The following is a 6,844-nucleotide window of genomic DNA, read 5'->3' on the forward strand; positions in this document are numbered from 1 at the left end:
GATTTACATAAAGAGTAAAAGGAACTAGGTAGGCAAGAAGATATGAATAATGAATAAACCCTGAAAATGATGGTCAAGATAGCATCTGTCTTCTCACATATCCTTGAATGTCTCCTAATTGTTCAGCCCCAGAAAGTTAAGGATTCTTTTAAATTGTTTGGCTCTTCAGAGTTTGGGACTGTGCACTTGGTCAACAAATGACTATTTGGTAGCTATTGTGAACAATAGAATGTACTATAATTTTTTTTGAGCAGATTTATGGGGAGTGGGGGTATGGCTGAAACACTGAAATAAAAAGAGAAACATAAATTGATTTAAAAAAAAACAGAACTTGCTTTTCTAATCCAGCTTGCAGGAAAATATAGGCAATTTAAAGGAAACTATCTTGTGCTTATTTTAGCAGCACAAATACTGCAAATTGGAATAACAAAGAGAAGAGTAGCATGGCCTCTGTGCAAGGATGACATACAAAACTTTGTGAAGTGTCTGATATTTTTTCATCTCACACTGTTCAGAATCAGTTCAGTTCAGTTCAGTTCAGTCACTCAGTCATGTCCGACTCTTTGCGACCCCATGAATCGTAGCACGCCAGGCCTCTCTGTCCATCACCAACTCCCAGAGTTCACCCAAACTCATGTCCATTGAGTCGGTGATGCCATCCAGCCATCTCATCCTCTGTCGTCCCCTTCTCCTCCTGCCTCCAATCCCTCCCAGCATCAGGGTCTTTTCCAATGAGTCAACTCTTCACATGAGGTGGCCAAAGTATTGGAGTTTCAGCTTCAACATCAGTCCTTCCAATGAACACCCAGGACTGATCTCCTTTAGAATGGACTGGTTGGATCTCCTTGCAGTCCAAGGGACTCTCAAGAGTCTTCTCCAACACCACAGTTCAAAAGCATCAATTCTTCGGTGCTCAGCTTTTTCACAGTCCAACTCTCAAATCTATACATGACCACTGGAAAAACCATAGCCTTGACTTTATAGATTTTTGTTGGCAAAGCAGTCTCTGCTTTTTAATATGCTATCTAGGTTGGTTATAACTTTCCTTCCAAGGAGTAAGTGTCTTAATTTCATGGCTGCAGTCACCATCTGCAGTGATTTTGGAGCCCCCAAAAATAAAGTCTGACACTGCTTCCACTGTTTCCCCATCTATTTCCCATGAAGTGATGGGACCAGATGCTATGATCTTAGTTTTCTGAATGTTGAGCTTTAAGCCAACTTTTTCACTCTCCTCTTTCACTTTCATCAAGAGGCTTTTGAGTTCCTCTTCACTTTCTGCCATAAGGGCGGTGTCATCTGCATAGCTGAGGTTATTGATCTTTCTCCCAGCAATCTTGATTCCATCTTGTGCTTCTTCCAGCCCAGCATTTCTCATGATATACTCTGCATAGAAGTTAAACAAGTAGGGTGACAATATACAGCCTTGACGTACTCCTTTTCCTATTTGGAACCAATCTGTTGTTCCATGTCCAGTTCTAACTGTTGCTTCCTGACCTGCATATAGGTTTCTCAAGAGGCAGGTCAGGTGGTCTGGTATTCCCATCTCTTTCAGAATTTTCCAGTTTATTGTGATCCACACAGTCAAATGTCCATCATCAAAAAACAATCTACAAACAATAAATGCTTAAGAGGGTGTGGAGAAAAGGTAACCCTCCTACTCTGTTGGTGGGAATGTAAATTGATACAGCCACTATGGAGAACAGTGTGGAGCCTCCTTAAAAAACTAAAAATAGAACTACCCTATGTTCCAACAATCCCACTACTGGGCATATACCCTGAGAAAACCATAATTCAAAAAGATACATGCATCCCAATGTTCACTGCAGCACTATTTACAATAGCCAGGACACTGAAGCAACCTAAATGTCCATCAACAGATGAATGGATAAAGATGTGGTACATATGTACAATGGAATATTACTCAGCCATAAAAAGGAATGAAATTAGGTCATTTGTAGTGATGTGGATGGATCTAGAGTCTGTCATACAGGTGAAGTCAGAAAGAGAAAAACAAATATCATATATTAATGCATATATATGGAATCTAGGGGGCATTCCAGGTGGTGCTAATGGTAAAGAAGCTACCTGCCAATGCAGGAGACATAAGAGACCCGGTTCTATCCCTGGGACAGGAAGATCCCCTGGAGGAGGGCATGACAACCTGCTTTAGTATTCTTGCCTGGAAAATCCCATGGATGGAGGAGCCTGGCAGGCTACAGTCCATAGGGTCGCAAAGAGTCGGACATGACTGAAGTGATTTAACACACACACGGAATCTAGAAAAATAATACAGATTAACCTATTTGCAGGGCAGTAATAGAGATCCAGATGTACCGGACATGTGGATGTGGTGGAGTGGGGAAGGGGAGGGTGGGATGAACTGGAAGAGTAGCATTGACATATGTACACTGTTGTTGTTCAGTCGCCCAGTCCTGTCTGACTCTTTGCGACCCCATGGACTGCAGCATACCAGGTCTCCGAGTCCCTCACTATCTCCTAAAGTTTGACCAAGTTCATGTCCATTGCATCAGTGATACATCCAGCCATCGCATCCTCTGATGCCCTCTTCTCCTTCTGCCCTCAATCTTTCCCAGCGTCTGGGAAATGAGTTAGCTGTTTGCATCAGATAACCAAAATGCTGGAGCTTCAGCTTCAGTATCAGTCCTGACGAGTATTCAGGGTTGATTTCCCTTAAGATTGACTGGTTTGATCTCCTTGCTGTCCAAGGGACTTTCAGGAGTCTTCTCCAGCACCAAAGTTTGAAAGCATCTATTCTTTGGCATTCTGTCTTCTTTACTGTCCAGCTCTCACAACTGTACATGACCACTGGGAAGACCACTGTTGTTCAGTTGCTCAGTGGTGTCCAACTATTTGCGACCCCATGCACTACAGAATGCCAGGCTTCTCTGTACTTCACCATCTCCTGGAGTTTGCTCAAACTCATGTCCATTGCATCAGTGATGCCATCCAACCATCTCATCCTTTGTCGTCCCCTCCTCCTCCTGCCTTCAATCTTTCCCAGCATCAGGGTGTTTTCCAATGAGTCAGGTCTTTGCATCAGGTGGCCAAAGTTTTGGAGCTTCAGCTTGAGCATCAGTCTTTCCAATGAATATTCGCCTTGACCTTTGTCAGCTGAGTAATGTCTCTGCTTTTAAACACTGTCTAGGTTTGTGATAGCTTTCCTGCCATGAAGCAATTGTCTTCTGATTTCATGGCTGCAGTCACCATCCGCAGTGATTTTGGAGCCCAAGAAGAGGAAATCTGTAATTACTTCCACCTTTCCCCCTTCTATTTGCCATGAAGTAATGGGGGTGGGTGCCATGATCTTAGTTTTTTTAATACTTAGTTTTAAGCCAGTTCTTTCACTCTCCTTCTTCACCCTCATCAAGAGGCTCTTTAGTTCCTCTCTGCTTTCTGCCATTAGAGTGGTATCATCTGCATACCTGCCTGCAAGTTAGGAAACCAGGGTTCTATTCCTGGATTGAGAAGATCCCCTGGAGAGGGAATGACAACCCAAACCAATATTCTTGCCTGGAGAATCCCATGGACAGAGGAGCCTGGCAGGCTACAGTCTATCGGGTTGCAAAGAATCGGCCATGACTGAGTTACTAACGCATGCACGCACACACGTGCACACACACACACACATACACACACACACATATCTGAGGTTGTTGATGTTTGTCCCACCTATCTTGATTCCAGCTTGTAACTCATCCACCCCAGCATTTCTCATGATGTGCTCAGCATATAGGTTAAACCAACAGGGTGACAGCAGACAGTCCTGTCGTCCTCCTTTTTCAATCGTGAACCAATCAGTTGTTCCATACAGGGTTCTAACTGTTGCTTCAGTTAGAAGCAACATACCCACATACAGGTTTCTCAGGAAATAGCTAAGATAGCCTGGTATTCCCATCTCTTTAAGAGATTTCCACAGTTTGTTATGATCCACACAGTCAAAGGCTTTAGCGTAGTCAATGAAACAAAGGTATATGTTTTTCTGGAATTACCTGGCTTTCTCTATGATCCAGCAAATGTTGGCAATCTGATCTCTGGTTCCTCTGCCTTTCCTAAACCCAACTTGGACATCTGGAAGTTCTTGGTTCACATAATGCTGAAGCTCAGCATGCAAGATTTAAGCATGACCTTTCTAGCACTGGAGATGAGTGCAGTTGTTCAATGGTTAGCACATTCTTTAGTACTACCCTTCTTGAGAACTGGGATGAGGATTGACCTTTTCCAGTCCTGTGGCTACTGCTGGGTCTTCCAGATTTGCTGACATATTGAATGCAACACCTTGATGGCATCATCCTTTAGGGTTTTGAATAGCTCTACAGGAATTCCATAGCATCCACTAGCTTTATTTCCTAAGGCCCACTTGACTCCAGAATGTCTGGCTCTGGGTAACTGACTACACCATTGTAGTAATCCAGTACATTAAAACCTTTTTTGGACAGCTCTTCTGTGTATTCTTTCCATCTCTTCTTGATCTCCTCGGCATCTATTAGGTCTCTACCATTTCTGTCCTTTATTGTGCCCATCTTTGGGTGAGATGTTCCCTTGATATTTCCAGTTTTCCTGAAGAGATCTCTAGTCTTTCCCCTTCTGTTGTTTTATTCTACTTTTATGCACTGTTCATGGAAGAAAGCCTTCTCCATGCTGTTCTTTGAAACTCTGCCTTTAGTTGGATGTACCTTTCCCTTTCTCCCTTGCATTTCACTTCTCTTCTTTCTTCACATATTTGTAAAGCCTCCTAAGATGACTACTTTGCCCTCTTGCTTTTCTTTCTCTTTGGGATGGTTTTGTTCACTGTCTCCTGTACAATATTATGGACCTCCGTTCATTGTTCTTTAGGCACACTGTTAACTAGATTTAATCCCTTGAATCTATTCATTACCTCCACTGCATATTCATAGGGGATATGATTTAAGTCATACCTGGCTGGCCTCATGGTTTTCCCTGCTTTAGTTTAAGCCTGAATTTTGCTATGAAAAGCTGATTATCTGAGCCACAGTCAGTTTTTGCTGACTGTATACAGCTTCTCCATCTTTGGCTACAAAGAATGTAATCAATTTGATTTTGGTATTGACCATTTGGTGATGTCTATGTGTAAAGTCATCTCTTGTGTTGTTGAAAAAGAATATTTGCTATGACCAGTGCATTCTCTTGGCAGAATTCGGTTAGCCTTTGCCTTAATTCATTTTGTTCTTCAAGGCCAAACTTGCCTGTTACTACAGGTATCTCTTGACTTCCTACTTTTGCATTACAATCCCCAATGATGAATAGAACATCTTTTTTTTGTTTGTTTGTTTTTGGTTTTGATGTTAGTTATAGGCGGTCTTCTAGGTCTTCATAGAACTGATTAATTTCAGCTTCTGGTGGTAGGGGCATAGACTTGAATTACTGTGATGTTGAATGGCTTGCCTTGGAAACAAATCGAAATCATTCTGTCATTTTTGAGGTTGCACCCAAGTACTGCATTTTGGACTCTTTTGATTATGAGGGCTACTCCATTTCTTCTATGGGATTCTTCCCCACAGTACTAGATATAATGGTCATCTGAATTAAATTTGCCCATTCCCATCCATTTTAGCTCACTAATTCCTACTAAAAAGTCGATGTTTATTCTTACCATCTCCTGCTTGACTACATCCAATTTACCTTAATTCATGGACCTAACATTCCAGGTTCCTATGCAATACTGTTCTTTGCAGCATTGGGTTTTACTTTTATCACCAGACACATCCACAACTGAGTGTCGTTTCCTCTTTGGCTCAGCCACTTCGTTCTTTCTGGAGCTAGTAGTAGCTCTCCTCCACTCTTCCCCAGTAGCATATTGGACACTGCTATGTGTAAAATAGCTAGTGGGAAGCTGCTGGATAGCACAGGGAGCTCATGTTGGTGCTCTATGATGACCTAGAGGGAGACTCAAGAGGGAGGGAATCTTTTTCTTATTACTTATTTTAATTAATTTACTTATTTTTGGTTGTGCTGGGACTTTGTTGCTTCACGAGGGCTTTCTGTAGTTGTGGTGAGCAGGAGTTGCTCTCTAGTTGTGGTGCAGGGAATTCTCACTGCAGTGGCTTCTCTTGTGGTGGAGCATGGGCTCAGTAGTTGTGGTGCATGGATTTACTTGCCCTGTGGCATGTGGGATCTTCCTGGACCAAATAAACCCGTGTCCCTTGCATTGGCAGGCAGATTCCTATGCACTGTGCCACCAGGGAAGTCCTAAGAGGGAGGAAATATATATATATAACTATAGCTGATTCACTTTATTGTACAGCAGAAACTAACATATTGTAAAGCAATTGTACTAATAATAAAATTTTAGAAATAAGGGAAACTATCTAAAAGTGGTTTTAAAACTCCCATTTTATAAACAGAACATATAAACATTGAGGAATAAAATGACAATTGGGCTTGGCAAGTTTAATATGGTACAACTAAGTTGAAGAAGTTGGTAAAATTATTTCTGCAAAAGATAATTTTCCTTTTTTTTAATTTCCTTTTTAAATTTCCTGTACTTTCTAGGTATGTTTGATTAACACAGTACAGTGGCCCTCTCTCTCCCAGGGTCCTTCAAGTGGTGAGGATTAAATGAGTTAATATTTCTAAAGCTCTTAGAATATTGCCTAATATGCAGTAACTGCTATGTAGGTGTTTAATAAAATAAGTTTAATTCCAGGTCTCACATAAGCTGAATCATGACTGTTAAGTCTCTATAAAGCCTAGAAAGAAAAAAAGAAATTCTGGTTCTGTTACGGTTCTTCAGGACTTTCCCTGATAGCACTGAAACTAATGGTGCTTGCATAATGGAGGCGAGCGCTTCTCATTAACTATAGGA

General features: G+C 41.6%; 1 non-coding gene across 1 annotated transcript; it reads left to right on the top strand.

Moving 5' to 3' along the window:
• The first annotated feature begins 387 nt into the window (after positions 1-387).
• On the top strand, positions 388-497 carry LOC113888254. Its single transcript, XR_003509893.1, has one exon. It is a non-coding gene; the product is annotated as a U6 spliceosomal RNA (small nuclear RNA).
• Positions 498-6,844: the final 6,347 nt, after the last annotated feature.

The sequence above is a fragment of the Bos indicus x Bos taurus genome, chromosome X (assembly GCF_003369695.1).
Source record: "Bos indicus x Bos taurus breed Angus x Brahman F1 hybrid chromosome X, Bos_hybrid_MaternalHap_v2.0, whole genome shotgun sequence".
Lineage (NCBI taxonomy): Eukaryota > Metazoa > Chordata > Mammalia > Artiodactyla > Bovidae > Bos > Bos indicus x Bos taurus.